Genomic DNA, 18,317 nt, shown 5'->3' with positions numbered 1-18,317 from the left:
AATAATGTCCTGAATAAGAAATTACATCAACTTATGTCACGTCAGGAAAAAAGAAAAAAGTGACTAGAACCACCATCCCAGCCATGGGTAAATAATAAGAACAAATAAGTGAGATGTTGGGGTGTTAGTACTGCAACAGTGACCTATTTGAACATAAGAACATTAGGCAAGCGATCATGGGGACCATAAGATATCTAGCCAAATACATCTTTAAGAATATGAACTTAAACATTCTTGCCATCCTTTTCAGGCACTCAATAGTGCTCACTCTCCAAATTAAGTAATACCATACATGATAACTACGGTGAAAACTTGTGCTGACCCATCCAGTCATTAAGACATCTACTGTTGTGAGAAGTTTACTTACACAGCTGTAGTAGCATACTGTTAGATGGCATGATTTCCACAGCTTAGGCAGAAAGGATGGAGGAAGCAGGACCACAGTCCAGAAGACCTTGGAAAATAGATCTAGCAAAACCTGCTGTGGCTCTGGTGTAGTTATTTCTGTACTGCTTAAAATGTGCACAGAGGACCAAGCTGTTGTCTGTAAAATTGCTTTAGAGTCCACCCCTTTCCAATAGGCCCCGTAACTAGCCACAACTCTGCTTTAACAATCTGAGGCGGGACTTTTTCCTTGATGACAATGGCAGAATTAAATAGCCAGAGATGGCCATCTGGATATGGTTTGTTTGGAAACTGTTTATTTATTTTGAAGTCAAGAACAAAAGGCAAAGAGTTGGTTTGACAACTTGAAATATTTTCTCTTATCCAGGCACCATCTGAGTTGACTATGGACATCCAGGGAATGTAGAACTCTCTTACCTCTGTTCTTAGTCTGGAGAAAATACAGGGAAATAAACAGAATGATTTAAGGTAAACTGAGAAACAACCCTGGTTATGAATGAAGGATTAGCCCTAAAAGTCACTCTAGCTTTATTAAAAAAAGAGGAAAAAAAATCTGGAAGACATGAGGGCATGCAACTCAGATACTCATCGAACTAAAGTCAGAACAATAAGCAAAACGGTCTTCCAAGTAAGGAACTTGGGGAACAGTTAGCTGCAGGTTCACACAGAGTTTGAATTAACTTTTCTAATATAAAATTAATATCCAGGATGGCACCACCTGCTTTCTAGCTGGCCTAATATGAAAAACCCCTTCAAGGAACTGCTTGACTTGGAATATAAAATACAAAAGGTGGAGGGATCTAATGGCAGCAAAGGAGAAATGGATGAAACATGTACTTTAATAGAAGTGTAACACAGGCCAGATTTGAGCAATTCACAAAAATACTTGAATCCCTTCCTGTGTTGGGTTCCTTGTCTCTGCGCCATCATCAACTAGAATATCTCTTCCATTTTGCTAAATATGATTTTAACAGCAGGTTTTCTAGCCTCTTTTAATACCTGTTGCACACCCTCTGTAAAGAGGTACTTAAACAGGATCAAAAAGCTGTCATCAGGTGTAGATTCAGAATGCTGGCAGAATGAGAGTCTCTTGTCCTGTGCAAGTAGGTCTACTCTTTGATGAAAGTTTTGGTAAATGCCCCAGGCCAGGTGCAGGACAGGGGAGAATCACTGTTGTCAGGGTCAAAAGGGAGTTACCAGAAGTATCCTTCTTTATCATTAGTAAGACTGTTAATCAGAGGAAAGGGGAGAAGGCATAAAGATGCATTCCTGTCCACTGCAAAGAAAAGGCATCTACTTCCCACACCTGTTTGCAAGGAATACTTGTATAAAACTTCTGCATGTGTTTGTTGTCTATAAAGGCAAACAGATTTACTTGGTTACTTCCCCACATGTGAATCTAAAGACTTCTGGGTGTAACATCCAATTATGAGGGTCTGTCCCGATTCTGCTCAGGAAATCTGCAGTTGTATTATGCTATGACTGATGTATGTTGACTGAAAGGAGAGACTGTACTGAGTTGTCAGCTCCCAGGCAGTCACTGCTAGTCTGCATGGGGTGGCGTTCACTGTAATTATTAACAACGGTCCTGGAGTCCTGAATTTGTTCAAGTGTTTTACTGTGTTCATCGGGCCCTTTCATTTCTTTGAGGCTCACGTGTGTTTCCTGAAGTGGGGATACCAACCTTCACCCCTTAAGAAACCATGATCCAGGCAAAATCCAGAGAGTCTGTGGTGACAGACTGACTTGGAATGCAAAAGAGAGATGGACTTGGATTTAATTGTAATTGATTTACCCACTATCAGAGTTCCTTTTTAAAGGAGAAATGTAACATAAAATTACAGACTATGTTGGTATTGGGTACATGCATATTTGAGGAACCAATGAATCTTCCTCATGTAGAGGCTAACTAAATGAACCACAAGGATAGTGGATGCCATGTAACCTAGAATTCTGAGGAAATTACTTGCTGTGCAAATGGACTGCTGAACCAGGTCTAAGATACTTTCTATGGAGGGAGGTGCACTGAAGGCATCCCAGGAAGGTTAACCTTTGAGATGGAATTAGGGAGGATTTTGCTAGGCTTCCTAGTTTTTGAAAAATGTTTATACAGAAAAGAATGGATGCCTGGACATCTTGGCTGGCATCTGCTAAACTGAGGCAATTGTACAGTTTTAGGGAATCCACATTTACCCTAAAGTCTGCAGAAGGCAGAGAGTGGAACTAGGCATTTTCTGAAAGCCCTTGAGACCATAGATAGACTGAATGGCAACAATGTAAACTGAAAACACAGCACTGACACACACAATCATAAGCATCATAGGTTGGTACTAGGCTATCGGCCCTAGGGCCTATACAAGCCTAGTCATAACAATTCCCTGGCTATTTCTTCCCACAGTATTTACTTCCCTAGACTCCTGTCTAGCAGGGCGACTGACATGATCCCCGGGGTGAATTTCCCATCTCCCATCCAATCACCAAGGCTCCTTTTGAAGAGGGCCAAGGAGTCGCTCTGCTTGACATGTATGGGCACTCTATTCCAGAGTCTGGAGGTCTCCATCTGTAGCAGGGTGAAATCAGTTCAGTTCATAGGCTACAAATCCACAGATGGAAGACTAGAGCCTATAGAAATCTAGAACACATTACAGGCATTTTCTCAATCTGGAGGCAATCCAAATACTATAAAAGAGGCATGTATTAGAACATCATCTTGGGGCTTAGAAAAAATCATTTGACTTCATGGAATTTTTCTGATTATCAATCTGCAACTGAATAATATGATCCTTTTTTATGCTACCTCCAAATATTTCAAGCATATATCACTTATCTGTATATTTGAGTCATCTTTGGATTTTTTGAATTGGGAGGAAGAAGTGGATAAAACGGCTGGAGAGTTGGTCTTGAAATTTGGTACAATGAGAAAGAAACTCAGAATGGAAAGATTGAAAACTGTTTTCTACATGCCTTCTTTGTTGGGCACAAGAAAAGTCCTTGAGTAAAATGTTGGGAAGGGGAAACAGTTCTATAACATCTTGAGTCAGTTTGTCTGTTAGAATCTGAGGAAACAAATGCATCTGATTTCTTGAATGTGGAAGCCCATTTTCATTTGTAGCCATTTGAATTATTCTTACTACAGAAGAATATGTTATTGGTTTCCAGATGTAAAGGGAAAGAGAAAATCTGCCTGCTAGTTTGAAGGGTTGGCCGGGGTGGAGGAGGGAAAGAGGTCCGCAAGCATTCATGCACTCTTTGTCCTGGGAATACCCCTGAAGTGCACTGCCTGTTCTTTGAGTCCTCTTGCCACTTCTTTTTATATTGTTTACTGGAATTTTGCTGGCATGGATTAAAAGTCTTTCTGAAGAAAAGTCCATGGCTTGAAGGATCGTTCTTGGTGAAAGAAAAAAAAAACTATCTCATCCCCCCTCCCCCCACATTAGTTTGCCCCTTCTTCTAAGCTTTTAAGGATCTTTACTAAGAACTTCCAAAGAAAAATTATTTGTCTTATAGGGCATTCAAAATCCTGGATATGATGTCCACTAAAACTCTGGAGCCTGACCTAGGCACACTTCTGCATCACAGATCCTGTGGTATCGACTTCTCAGACAACATCAGCTGCATCACAGGAACACGTTACTGAATATTTTGTGACTTGTAAAGCAAAAAGATATCAGGTTTGATAAGCAAGTTTTACTACATGATGCAGGAAGATTTGAAATGAGGTGTGGTATGTCTGAAAAAAACAGAGAGCAGGTACTTGGCTGTAGCCAAAAATCTTCCTTTTGTACTAAAACCTAATGTTGCCACCCCCAACACCCATCTACAATTTTAAAAATGTACTCAACCTTCAAAGTGCTACCCCCAGATATACAGGAAAGGGAAGCGTTATTTTCAACTATTACCATTTATACCCATAAAAATCTTTTTGGAGAGGTGTTTTCCTTTCACATAAGCATTCTTTCTATACCTCTAGGCTGCAAACATTTGTTTACACAGTTCTAAACAGTGTTTTTGTGTTGAAGTTTTCAAGAGATGCTCAGAAAAAAATGTACTCATTTGAGTACACTGAGTATGCCTAGCTACACCCTTGCTTGGCTATAATGTTTGGTAGCTGACTGCTCTGAAAGCAAGGCTGGTAGAAGCATAAAGCTTCTGTTCTTAGTTATTAAATGCCTTGCTGTCCTTCTCACTGAGGACAAGCTTAGAAGAGGTCAAGGACTTAGATCCACTATACTTATATATAGAAATTACAGCAGAGTAAGCTAGGGAATTCCTAAAAAAAGGACCCAGTAGTTAGGGATCTGGAACATATGTAGACGGTAATCTGGCTTTTGAAAAACATGTGGCCAAGAAAGTAAGAAAATCATATTATGTTGCCCAACTTATAAGTAAAGGTATGGGATCCAGGTCCAAGCTAGTCACAGTACCAGCCACTTTATTTGGCCCTTATTAGACCCATCACTGAGCATAATGCCTCCTTTGGCATGTACCTGACCAAATATATGCAACAGCTGGAACACTCACAAAGGTGTCTTACCAGGAGAATCCAGGGTATAAAACAAATTGACCTATATGGATCGTCTTAAAGCCCTATCTCTATACTCTGTCTCCTGAAGGTTACTGAGAGACTATGTCTGGCATACAAGGTGTCCCCTAGTCCAGCTCTGATGGACCATTTGCACATCTACAAAATGAACAGCATCAGAACCACTAGTTCCAAGGATTTAAATTTTGCCTTTGACATAAATAAGACATGATGGCGAGACAGATATGTCTCTCAAAGGATCCCTGTACTCTGGAACAGAATCCCAAACCATGTGAAGCAGAGTCCATCCCTAACCCTATTTAAGCATAAACTTGACCAATGGATGGGAAATCGGAAATGAACCACTGGTCTGGCACCCCCCAACCTGTCTCTGAAACAGGCAGACAGTAATGCCCAGACTAACATACCCCCCCCCCCCCACACACACACCCTCTAGAAACTTCCTAATCAACATACTCTATCTTAATAAATGTCCATGATACACAGGTTCACAAATGGGTTAGGCTGCACAACTAGGCTTATAAAGGCCCTGGTCGTTGGCATAGTATACAACTATGAACCTATTATGACAATAAAGTACTTTATACAGCCTATCAGGCTTCTTATGTGCAGGAACCTGTGAATATGAAACAGCACAAACTAAATTAAAGGCATCCTCCAATGCCTCAAGGACTGGAGGTACAGCCAGGGACTCCAAATTCAAGAGGTTCTAGTATATTTTCTATGCCTCTGAAATCACCCTTGCCTCCCATTTACAGAACTCTTAGATTTTCATAATAGTAGCTGAAAACGAAACTTCTTCAACACTTGTTTGTCGGAAGATACATTTTCCTCTGACTCAAGACTTGTATTGTCATGGAAATACTAAGTATGCTCAGTGGTACATGCTTCTGCGTTGCATAACTCAGACAGACAGCATGACATTAGTCTTTGTTACTAAAAGTATAAATACACTTGTAGTTAGACATGATATGTATTTAAATATAATTTAAACATTTTTATTTGTATTTGTTAACTAGTGTATAGCACTGATCCACATGGACCTTCTTCAGCATCAGTCCAGGAGCACAGACTGGTTAACTTACGCAGAATTGCACAGCAGGCAAACAAAGGCTTAGAAAAATCAAACCCTGGCCTACAGAAAGCAGCTCATTAACTACTCATGGCCTCAAATTCTCTGCACTATCAGACGATTATGCACTTTTATACTGTATCTTACAAATACTCTGATTTTTACACTCTTTTTAATTGTTTGTGTCTTTGGGAGCTTTTATCTGGGATTAAGAGATCTGTAATCCAATGCATATATGCACAGATCTGCAGATGGATACATGCACATGCATACACACGCTAAGATGCACAAACAAGCTGCCACTACTAATGAAGCACAAAGTACAGTTTTATACCTACCATAAATGTAGATGTTTGAGTGTCTTCACTGCTGCAGTCATTACACTTGGGTTATCCTGCCGTCAGGTGGTCCCGCAGTCGGCCAGAGTTCCAAAGTCTTGGTCCGGCGTCGGTTGCTGTCGCCTCCTCCCTGACGTCAGTGCATCAGGGGTATATAAGAAGCAGCAGACGCCATTTTCTTCAGTTTTTCTTGCCCCAGATGTCAGGTGCCCCCAAAAATATAGGCAATACATATTGCTTACAAAACACACAATAATGTAAAAACAAAACCTTCAGTAACCAGCAAATACACCACATAGGTACTATAGTGTAGAAAGGTATAGATAAGATCCAGCTAAGAAAGAGGGGATGGCGGGTGATTAACCAGGACTGCAGAAGTGAAGACACTCGAACATCTACATTTATGGTAGGTACAAAACTGTACTATGTTCATCGTGTTTCACTGCTGCAGTCATTACACTTGGGTTGAATCCCAAAGCTGAGTCAGGGTGGCTGGCTCTATAGAAGATTTGGTGTGGCTATGAGGCCCTGCAGCACTGCAGTGGCAAAGCCAGCTCTGGATCTAGAATAAAGAGGCAAGTGGTAATGCTTGGTAAAGGTGTGCACTGAACTCCAAGTTGCAGCTTCCAAAATGTCTTTGGTAGGTACTCCTCTAGGGTAGGCAGCAGAAGTGGCAGTTGCCCTGGTGGAATGTGGTCTAATGTTAGATGGTACAGGTTTCCCATGCTGTGTGTAGCAGAACCGGATACAGTGTCCCATCCACTTTGAAATGGTCTGCTTTGAAATAGCCTTTCCCTGTGATCCTGCAGCATATGATACAAACAATTGTTCAGTTTTTCTGAAAGCTTTTGCTTTGTCCAAGTAGAAGCGTAATTGCCTGTGTATGTCCAAGGAGTGTAGAAGTCTCTCCCCTTTATTCTGGGGATTTGGATAAAAAGTTGGCAAGTGAATAGTTTGGTTAAGAGCCACACTGGATACCACCTTAGGCATAAAAGAAGAGTTTGTTCTTAAAGAAACCCTGTCTTGGTGAAAAATAATGAAAGGCTCCACTGCCATTAGGCCTGTAGTTCTGAGACTCTTCATGCTGAGGTTATTGCCAGGAGCAGAGCAGTTTTCCACGATACATATTTTAATTCTGCTGAATTGGCTGGCTCAAAAGGAGGTAAAGTGAGCTTTTCCAAGACAAAATTGAGGTCCCAAGTAGGTGTTGGTGCTCTCCGGGGTGGTCTTATGTTTCTAGCCCCTCTGAGGTACTGCTTTAGCAATGGATGAGAGAAAAGAGGAGGATCTGTGTTGTAATGAGCCGAGATGGCAGAGTCGCGGATCTTAATGGATGAGAAGGATAGTCCTTTGTCCAGCATCTCAGTCAAATATTGTAGTATCTGAAGAATGTTAGGAACAAGAGGGTCAAGGCTTTGAGCCTGGTTCCAGGCACAGAATCTCTTCCACTTTTCTGAATAAGATTTCCTGGTGCTAGGCCTCCTGGCCTCCAAAATGACATCCACAACAGCTTTAGAGAGAGGTGTTGTCTGTTTGGCTAATGAATCTGCCATGCTGCCAGGTTTAAGGTTTTGTGCTGACTGTGCAGGATCTGATTATTTTGTTGAGTCAGTAGGTGTGGAATTTGAGGCAAAATCCAAGGTGGGCCTAGAGCTAAGTTCTTTAAGATTGGGTACCAATGCTGGCGTGGCCAGTCTGGAGCAAACAGAATCATCTGTGTTTTTTCTTGTCTGGCTTTTAGGAGTACCTTTGAAAGTAGAGGCAGAGGTGGGAAGGCATAAACTTTTAGGCTTTTCCAGCTGAACGAAAGAGCATCCACTTTCCATGCGTGTGTGTGATACGTCCTTGTGCAGAATTTTTGTAGTTGGCAATTCAGTGGGGAGGCAAAAAGATCTATATCCGGGCACCACCATTTTTGCATCATCATGCTGAAGACTTGCGGATTTAATTTCCACTCGTGAGGATCCATGATGTTTCTGCTTAAGTCGTCTGACAGAGTATTTTTCTTTCCTGGCAGGAATTGTGCTTGCAGATGAACTTGAAAAATTAGAGCTGTGTTCCACAAGGACATGGCTTGTCTGCATGGGGGGTAAGAATGAGTGCCCCCTTGCTTGTTTATGTACCACAGTACTGTGGTGTTGTCTGTTAATAATAATAATTGTCCTGGATGCAGAAGGTCTTTGAAAGCTGTAAGGGCATTTTGTATAGCCAACATCTCTTTTTGATTGATGTGAAGATGCATTTGGTCTGTGGTCCATTTGCCTTGAATACATTTTCCTGCCATGTGTGCTTCCCAGGCGTAATCTGAAGCATCTGTTGTTAAAGTCTGCCTGGCTGTGGGGAAGAGTGAAAGGCTGACCCTTGTTGAGGTGACATGCCTGTGCCCACCATCGAAACTCCTGTTGTAGGCAGGGAATTAGTGGTATTACTGTTTCCAAGCTGTGAGAGTGTTGAGTCCAAACACTTTTTAGGTACTATTGCAATTTCCTCATATGCAGTCTGGCATATGGAATTAGTAGTATGCAGGATGCCATGAATCCCAAGGCCTGCAGAATTTTTCTTGCAGGGAGTTGGGACTTTGTTGCCATCAATTGAAAATACTGAGTCAGTTGTCCTTGTTTGTCTGGTGTGAGATAAGCCATCTGGGCCATTGTATTTAAGCTGGCACCCAGGAATATTATCTCTTGCGAAGGCACTAGTTTTGACTTATTTTCATTTATAGCCTAGGTAAATTAGCAACCTTTTTATAAACGCCAGATGCTTTAGAAGAATGTCCTTGCTCTCTGCTTGAATCAGGCAGTCGTCCAGGTATGGATATATTTGAATTCCTTTTTGTCTGCAAAATGCAATTACTGGTGCCAGGCACTTTGTGAAGACCCTGGGCGCAGTATATAAGCCAAAGGGCAGTGCAGAGAATTGGTAGTGCATTGAACCAGCTATGAATCTGAGGTATTTTCTGCAATTTTGTCTGATAGGGACATGCAGGTATGCCTCTTTGAGGTTCAAAGTAACAAGCCAAGTTTTCTTGCCCAACATGGGAAGGTGCTGCTGTAGTGTCAACATTTTGAATTTCGGAACATCCAGGTAAGTATTTAGAGTAGAAAGGTCTAGTAGGCTTTGTCCTTTCTGCGGACCAGGAAGAGTCTTGAGTAAATATCTTGTCCTTGTTCCTGCTGTGGCACTGTTTGAATAGCTCTCATGTCCATGAGGGCTGTAATTTGCTTTTGTGCCTCTGCCCATTGATTTTGTGGCAGGTCTGGCATTCCTTTTAACCTTGGTAAAGTGTGAAAGTGGAACCTGTAACCTTGAGACGCAATATTCAGAACCCATTTGTCTTGGGTGATTGCTTGCCAGTTTTGTGAAAAAAGTGCTAGTTTCCCCCCTAAGGGGGCTGCCAAAAGGGAAGAGCTTGGCATTGGAAGGGGGAAGTCATTGGGACTGTTTCCTGTAAGGTTGTGACTTGTCTTCCCCTCCTTTTGGGGTTGAAGCACCCCACTGTCGTGGTCTGTAAGAGCCTTGGGGCTGAGATCTGTCTCTTAGGTGTCTGTATCTGCCTCGTTGTAGCCTGTCTGACACTGGAAAGGATCAGTTTTTTGTAGGCCAATTCCTGCTAAATCGAGGTGGCTGTACCTGTAAGAAATCCTTCACTGTTTGCATAGACTTTGCCTTATCCTCCATTTTCTTTAATACCTCTTCTGCCTTAACACCAAATAAAATATCCTGCTGTAAAGGAGCATCCAGTAATTTTGCCTTAACATGATCTGGTAAACTTTGTTCTTTTAACCAAGCATGCCTTCGAATCACAGATCCTGTAACTGCGGCTCTACAAGAAGCCTCTAATGAATCAAAACTACATTGCAAAGGATGCTTTCCCACTTGTTCAGCTGCATGCAATAAATCCTGCATTTCCTTATAGTCAGGTTGTTCTGCACTTGTACTCATTTTCTGTTTTAACTGAGACAGTAAATATTGTTGATATTTAAGCATGTGAAACTGGCAAATTAAAGCCCTCACTGCTAAAGTTGCAGAGGTGTAAACTTTCTTCCCCCATCTTTCTAATGCTCTAGAATCCCTGTCAGAGGGAACTGGATTTTTAGCCGTGGAAGCCTTTGCCCCTTTGGGACCCTGGGAAATAGTTTCTGGGTCAGCAGCAGGGTTTTTATAAAGAAATCTGTGAGAGTCAGGGACTCTGTAGTACCTGCCTGGCTTGACTGGAGCTGGGGGTAAAGAATCAGGATTTAAACTGGATTCAGAGAACACATCATCCACAATATCCAACACTGACGGAATAGCAAGGGGCCTGTGCTGAGGCAGTAAAAGAAAGTCTCTGAGCCTTTTCTTGGATTCTGAGTAATCCTGGCCCTCCCAATGGAAATGCTCCCTCATGGTATGTAAAGTTCCCCCAAAAGAATAATCCTCAGGAGGAGAGGCTGAAGGAATTGATTCTTCAGCATCTGAGTCCTCATATGGGGGGTAGAGAGTATCCCTGGTCTGAAGAGGAATCAGAATATATAGAAACCTGGACAGAGGAATCATAGTCTGTATCCTGCCTAGGCCTTTTATCAGGAGGGGGATGGGAATCCCTGATCAGAGTAATTAAGTATTCGGCCATTTTGAGCATCTGTTTTTTAGGCATGGAGGCCTGTCCAGGTGAATGCTGTACTTGCTTCTTTGTCTTTAATGGAGTTTTAGACTTGGCTGTAGTTGCAATGGTAAGTTGTGAAGGTCTGAAAACACCCTCAGAAGCCGATGCCTGCTCAGCGGCTCCAGACCCATCTGAAGGGTTAGCCTCCGTAGGCCCAACACCTTGAGTATCCAGAGGCCTAGGCACCTCCATGTGGGAGTCGATAGTGGGTGTCAGGGGCTGCGAAAGCACCTCACTGAGAACCGGTGAACTGGCGACTGGCCTAGAAGGGGCTTCGTCGTCAGTTTTGGGCCTCGGATGCCTGTCCTTATCCTTGTCTTTGCGTTTTTTTGTGAATTGCGGTCGTCGGTTGTTCCGACAGCATGGTATAACTAAACCTTCAGCCAAAGTAATGGCGAGCAAACTCAAACCGACGTTTAATAGTGCGTTTGTTAAATCTAGCACAAAACCGACAACTAGTGACGTTGTGATCTGGGCCTAGGCATGGAATACAGTAAGAATGAAAATCCTTATGAGGTATTTGCTTCTCACAAGAAATACAATTATTAACTTTTACTGACATCAGTCTGAGGCAAGAAAAAGTTTCCCCAATGGGGTACTTAGCTTTATTGAAGACTTCGGTTCTAAAAATCAAATTTGATATCTCAGGAGTAGGCCGACTGGCACTTGCTAACTGCTTTTGCTTCGGGCACCACGCGGCAAGAAAGACTGAAGAAAATGGCGTCGGCTGCTTCTTATATACCCCTAACGCACTGACGTCAGGGAGGAGGCGACAGCAACCGACACCGGACCAAGACTTTGGAACTCTGGCCGACTGCGGGACCGCCTGATGGCAGGATAACCCAGTGCAATGACTGCAGCAGTGAAACACGATGAACATCAATTACACATGAGCCGGCATGCAAGTATAGATTTTACTGGCAGAAGTATGGTCCAAAAGGGAGACTTATGCACAAACTTCATTCAAAACTAGATTCAGATAATCCTTTAAAACTTGAAAAAAAACAGAGCTGTGGAAAAACTTCCAGTAAATTTCAGATAATTAAGCAACCTGAATGCATTTAAACAAAACTTTGATACACAGGCTAGAAACCTAGTATATGATCCTGATTTGGTGGAATCAGTGTCCCTCTGTGGTCTTTGACATGAGCACAGTTTCTGAACTTATGAACTTGGGAACAACCTGGGAGCAGTCACTGAATCCCCCCAAGACGAGAACACCTTTCAGGAAGGTCTAATACAGTCAAAAGCCTCATGCCAAAGCCATGGCTTAAAACTTAACACCAAGAAATGCATTACAGTACCTTTTGGGAAGTCTACCACCCTGTCTAACTACTACATCAATAAAACACTCTTAAAAGTTGATTCAGTAGCCAGGGATCTGGAACTCATGCAGACAGTAAAGTACAGTTGTGTACACTTACAATAAATGTAGATGTTCGAGTGTATTCACTGTTGCACTCATTACATTTAGGTAATCTGCTGGCAGGTTGCCCTCAGTTGGCCTGATTAACAAAGTCTTGTGTCCTGCGTTGGTTGCTGTCCCTTCTTCCATGACGTCAGGGAGGTATAAAACATGCAGCTGATGCCATTACATCAGTATTTCTTGCCCCAGATGTCAGGTGCCCCCCATATGGGGATATATATATATATATATATATATATATATATATATATATATATATATATATATATATAAAATTAGAAACACAAAACTATAACTCCAAACAAAAGCAAATACACCAAAAAGGCTTTTAAACATAGTAAAAGAAAAACAGGGGGCTGGAGGGAGGGTAACCAGGACTGCAACAGTGAATACACTTGGACATCTACATTTATGGTATGTGTACACAACTGTACTATGTTCATCATGTTTCACTGTTGCAGTCATTATATTTGAGTAGATTCCCAAAGCTAAGGTTGGGGGGATGGATTTATACAGCATTAGGACCACCTATAAGGCCCTGCAAAACAGCAGTGGCAAAGCCAGCTTTGGATTTAGAGAAAATTGGTAAGTGATGATGCTTGGTGAAAGTATGAACTGAACTCCAGGTAGCAGCTTCTAGAATATCCCTGGTAGAAACACCTCTGAGAAAGGCTGCTGAAGTAGATGCAGCCCTGGTGGAATGAGATCTGATCCCCTGGGGGATAGGTTTTCCATGGTGCTTATAACAGAAATGAATACAATGGCTTATCCATTTAGAAATGGTTTGCTTTGAAGTAGCCTTCTCCTCTGCCCCTGCAGCAAATGCTACCAGCAGTTGTTCAGATTTTCTTTGAGAATTAGTCCTGTCCAAGTAGAATCTATGTTGTCTGTGTACATCCAATGAACGCAGAATCTGCTCTCCCTTGTTCTGCGGATTGGAAAAGAAAGTTGGCAAATGAATGGACTGATTAAGAGCCACACTGGATACCACCTTGGGCATGAATGATGGATTGGTCCTGAGTGACACCCTGTCCGCATGAAAGATGATGAAAGGCTCCAATGCCATAAGGACCTGTAATTCAGAATCCTTCTAGCTGAAATGATTGCTAAAAAGAAGGCTGTTTTCCAGGAAATAAATTTTAAGTCTGCAGTTGCAGCTGGCTCGAAAGGAGGTAGAGCGAGTTTCTCCAATACAAAGTTAAGGTACTGCTTTAGAAGAGGATGAGAGAAGGGGGGGGGTCTGTGCTGTAATGAGCTGAAATAGCTGAGGCATGGATTTTTATGGAAGAAAAAGACAGGCCCTTGTGAAGCAGCTCAGTTAAGTATTGCAAAATCTGAGGTAAATTGGGCACTGCTGTGCTCATCCCTTGAGACTGATTCCAGGCACAGAATCTTTTCCATTTGTCAGCATAAGATATTCTAGTACTAGGTCTTCTCGCCTCCAAAATGACATCCATCACAGGTTTGCTGAGGGATGCTAAGGGTGAATTTAAGTGATTAGCCAGGCTGCAAGATTCAATGTTTGGAGCTGAGGGTGCAGAATTTGGTTCTGCTGAGAAAGTAAGGAAGGTGTCTGAGGCAGGTGCCATGGCGAAATGTGTGACACTGCGCAGGAGTGGGTACCAATGTTGGCGAGGCCAGTCTGGAGCAATCAAAATAATTTTTGGTTTGTCCTGTTTGACTTTTAGTAGAACTTTGGAGAGCAAAGGCAGAGGGGGAAAGGCATACACGGATAGGTTTTTCCAGCTGAAGGACAGAGCATCCACTTTCCAGGCTTTTTTGTGATGAGTTCTTGTGCAACATTTGTCCAACTGGTAGTTCTGCGGTGAAACAAAAAGATATATGTCTGGGCTCCCCCATTTGCATGTCAACATGTTGAAAATTCATGGTTCCAGTTTCCATTCATGAGGGTCCATGAGATTTCTGCTTAGTTCGTCTGCCAGAACATTCTGCTTTCCTGGCAGGAATTGAGCTTGTAGTTGTACTTGGTTGCTCAAGGCAGTGTTCCACAATGCCATGGCTAGTCTGCAAAAGGGGTAGGAATGTGTACCCCCCTGCTTGTTTATGTACCACATAACTGTGGTGTTGTCCATCTGTATCAGCAACTGTCCTGGATGAAGGTAGTCCTTGAAGGCTGTCAGTGCATTCTGTACAGCTAGCATTTCTGTTTGACTGATATGAAGGTGCATTTGATTTGGGCTCCATTTGCCCTGAATGCACTTCCCTGCCAGATGAGCCCCCCATGCATAGTCTGATGCGTCTGTAGTTAGGGTTTGGGTGGCAGGGGGTGGTGTGAATGGCAGTCCCTTGTTTTGGTGGCAGGCCTCTGCCCACCATAGGAACTCTAGGAGCAGGCAAGGTATGATAGGAATTCATTGTTTCCAGGCTGTGACAATGTTGACAAACGTTTTAAGTACCACTGAAGTTTCCTCATATGGAGTATTGCATATGGAATTAGAAGAACGCATGTGGCATGAACCCAAAGGCTTGCAGTATTTGCCTTGCAGATAGCAGGGTTTATTTGGCCACCTGTTTGAAGTAAGTCACCAAATGAATTTGCTTTTCTGGCGTAAGGAAAGCCATCTGGGCAGCTGTATTCAAGCTTGCACCCAGGAATGTAATTTTTTGAGAGGGTACCAGTTGAGATTTCTTTTCATTTATGGTGTACTCAATGCAGGTTAGAACTCTTTTTACAAACGCCACATGTATTAAAAGAATGGTCTGGTTTTCTGCCCGAATTAGACAATCGTCCAGGTATGGATATATTTAAATATTTCTTTGCCTGCAAAATGCAATTACTGGAGCCAGGCACTTTGTGAATATCCTGGGTGCAGTAGACAAGCCAAAGGGCAGTGCAGAGAAAGTACAGCTGTGTACCTACCATAAATGTAGATGTTCGAGTGTATTCACTGTTGCAGTCATTACAATTGGGTTGTCCTGCTGGCAGGCTACCCTCAGTCGGCCTGAATTCCAAAGTCTAGGTCCGGTGTCGGTTGTTGTCGCCTCCTCCCTGACGTCAGTGCGCCACGGGTATAAAAGATGCAGCCAACGCCATTTTCTTCAGTTTTTCTTGCCCCAGATGTCAGGTGCCCCTAAGATGGTGGGCTAAATTATGCCAATAAGCATGCATGCACAAAAAAAACAACTTTTCCTTCATCTACAAGCAAATACACCGCATAGGTTGTATAGAATAGAGAAGTACAGATAAGTCCCAGCACAGGAAAAGGGGGATGGTGGGAGGGTAACCTGGACTGCAACAGTGAATACACTTGAACATCTACATTTATGGTAGGTACACAACTGTACTATGTTCATCGTGTTTCACTGTTGCAGTCATTACAATTGGGTTGAATCCCAAAGCTAAGGTTGGGAGGCTGGTGCTAAATAGGATTAGGAGAGGCTATCAGGCCCTGCAGAACTGCAGTGGCAAATCCTGCCCTGGATTTAGAGTAGAGAGGTAAGTGATGGTGCTTTGTAAAAGTATGCACTGAACTCCAAGTTGCAGCCTCTAAGATGTCTTTGGTTGGTACTCCTCTGAGGAAGGCTGCTGAAGTGGCTGCTGCTCTGGTTGAATGTGGCCTAATGCCCTTAGGCACTGATTTGCCATGCTGTGAATAGCAGAAATGAATGCAGTGGCCTATCCACTTTGAAATAGTCTGCTTTGAGATAGGCTTTCCTTGTGCTCCTGCAGCGTATGCCACTAGAAGTTGTTCAGTCTTTCTGAAAGCTTTGGTTCTGTCCAAGTAGAAGCGTAGCTGCCTGTGAATGTCCAAAGAATGCAGAATTCTCTCACCCTTATTCTGTGGGTTTGGATAAAAAATAGGCAAATGAATTGTTTGGTTAAGGGCCACACTGGACACTACCTTAGGCATAAATGTAGGGTTTGTCTGCAGAGAAACCCTGTCAGGATGAAAAATGATAAAAGGTTCCACAGCCATGAGTGCCTGTAACTCTGAGACTCGTCTAGCAGAGGTTATTGCTAGGAGCAGAGCTGTTTTCCAGGATAAGAATTTTATATCAGCTGCAGAGGCTGGTTCAAACGGAGGCAGTGTGAGTTTTTCTAAGACATAGTTGAGGTCCCATGCAGGTATTGGTGCTCTCCTTGGAGGTCTTATGTTTTTGGCCCCTCTGAGGTACTGCCTTAGTAATGGATGAGAAAAAATAGGTGGTTCTGTATTGTAATGAGCTGAAATGGCAGAGGCATGAATTTTAATTGATGAAAAGGAAAGGCCTTTATCAAGCATCTCAGTTAAGTATTGCAAAATCTGAGGAATATTTGGAACAATTGTGTCAAAACCTTGTGCCTGGCTCCAAGCACAGAATCTCTTCCATTTTTCTGCATAAGATTTTCTGGTGCTAGGCCTCCTTTCTGCATAAGATTTTCTGGTGCTAGGCCTCCTGGCCTCCAAAATAACATCCATCACTGCTTTAGAGAGAGGTGTGCCTTGACTGGCTACATTATCCACCATGCTGCCAGGTTTAAGGTCCTGAGTTGGCTGTGCAGTATCTGACTGTCTTGTTGGGTCAATAAGTGAGGAATTTGAGGTAATGTCCAAGCTGGGCATTGAGACAAGCTCTTTAGGATTGGGTACCAGCGCTGGCGGGGCCAGTCTGGGACAATCAGTATCATTTTTGGTTTCTCTTGTCTGACCTTGAGGAGTACCTCGGGGAGGAGAGGCAGAGGAGGAAAGGCATATACTGTTAGGTCTTTCCAGCTGAAAGATAGAGCATCCACTTTCCATGCTTGCTTGTGATAAGTCCTTGTGCAGAATTTCTGTAGTTGGTAGTTGTGAGGGGAGGCAAATAGGTCCATGTCCAGGCATCCCCAGTTCCTTGTTATCATGCTGAAGACTTGTGGATCCAATTTCCACTCGTGATGATCCATTAGGTTTCTGCTTAGTTCGTCTGCCAGAGTATTTGTCCTTCCTGGCAGGAATTGTGCTTGCAGATGTACTTGGTAAGTCAATGCCGTGTCCCACAAGTTCATGGCTAGCCTGCAGAGGGGGTAGGAATGTGTGCCTCCCTGCTTGTTTATGTACCACATGACTGTAGTATTGTCCGTCCTTATCAGTAGTTGTCCTGGATGAAGTAGATCCTTGAAGGCTGTCAGGGCATTCTGAACAGCTAGCATCTCTTTTTGATTGATATTAATTAATAGGACGTGCTGGAGGGATAGATTCATCACCCAAAGACTCCCTATGCTGTGGAATAAAATCCCGGTATATGTGAGGCAGAGCACCTCGCTGGCCTTGTTCAAGAGAAATCTTGACCAATGGATGGGAGATTGCAGATATACCCCAGGGATTACCTCAGTGTCACTGCTTGACAGAGGCACAGCAAAATAATGGGTATAGTTCCCCATACTAAAGGGGTGGCGTAAGCCACAAAACTATGGGCTAGGCTTGTAAATGCCCTCGGGCAGATAGCCTAGTATGAACCTATGAACCTATATGTAGATGCATTTGACTTGCAGACCATGTGCCCTGAATACATCTTCCTGCCATATGGGCCCCCCCAGGCATAATCTGATGTATCTGTTGTCAATGTCTGCCTGGCTGTGGGTAAGGTGAATGGCTGTCCCGTGTTGTGCTGACAGGTTTTTGCCCACCATCGAAACTCCTGTTGCAGGCAGGGAATGAGGGTAATTACTGTTTCCAGGCTGTGGTAATGTTGAGTCCAAACACTTTTTAGATACCATTGAAGTTTCCTCATATGCAGTCTTGCATATGAAATTAGCAGAATGCAGGATGCCATGAAGCCCAAAGCCTGCAGAACTTGCAGATAACTGGGTCTTTGTTGCCAACATTTTGAAATAAGTAGTCAGTTGTCTGTGTTTGTCTGGCGTGAGATAAGCCATCTGGGAAGTTGTATTTAAGTTTGCACCCAGG

At 43.0% G+C, this 18,317-nt stretch overlaps 1 protein-coding gene across 2 annotated transcripts in view; it reads right to left on the bottom strand.

Moving 5' to 3' along the window:
* DHDDS (dehydrodolichyl diphosphate synthase subunit) overlaps nucleotides 1–18,317 on the bottom strand; it is a 1,104,913-nt gene that overhangs the window by 942,008 nt on the left and 144,588 nt on the right. The window lies entirely within an intron of this gene.

The sequence above is a fragment of the Protopterus annectens genome, chromosome 1.part1 (genome assembly GCF_019279795.1).
Source record: "Protopterus annectens isolate FY-2018-M chromosome 1.part1, PAN1.0, whole genome shotgun sequence".
In the NCBI taxonomy this organism is placed as follows: Eukaryota; Metazoa; Chordata; order Ceratodontiformes; family Protopteridae; genus Protopterus; species Protopterus annectens.
Note: the sequence above shows the minus strand (reverse complement) of the source record. Positions and strands in the feature narration are given on the sequence as shown.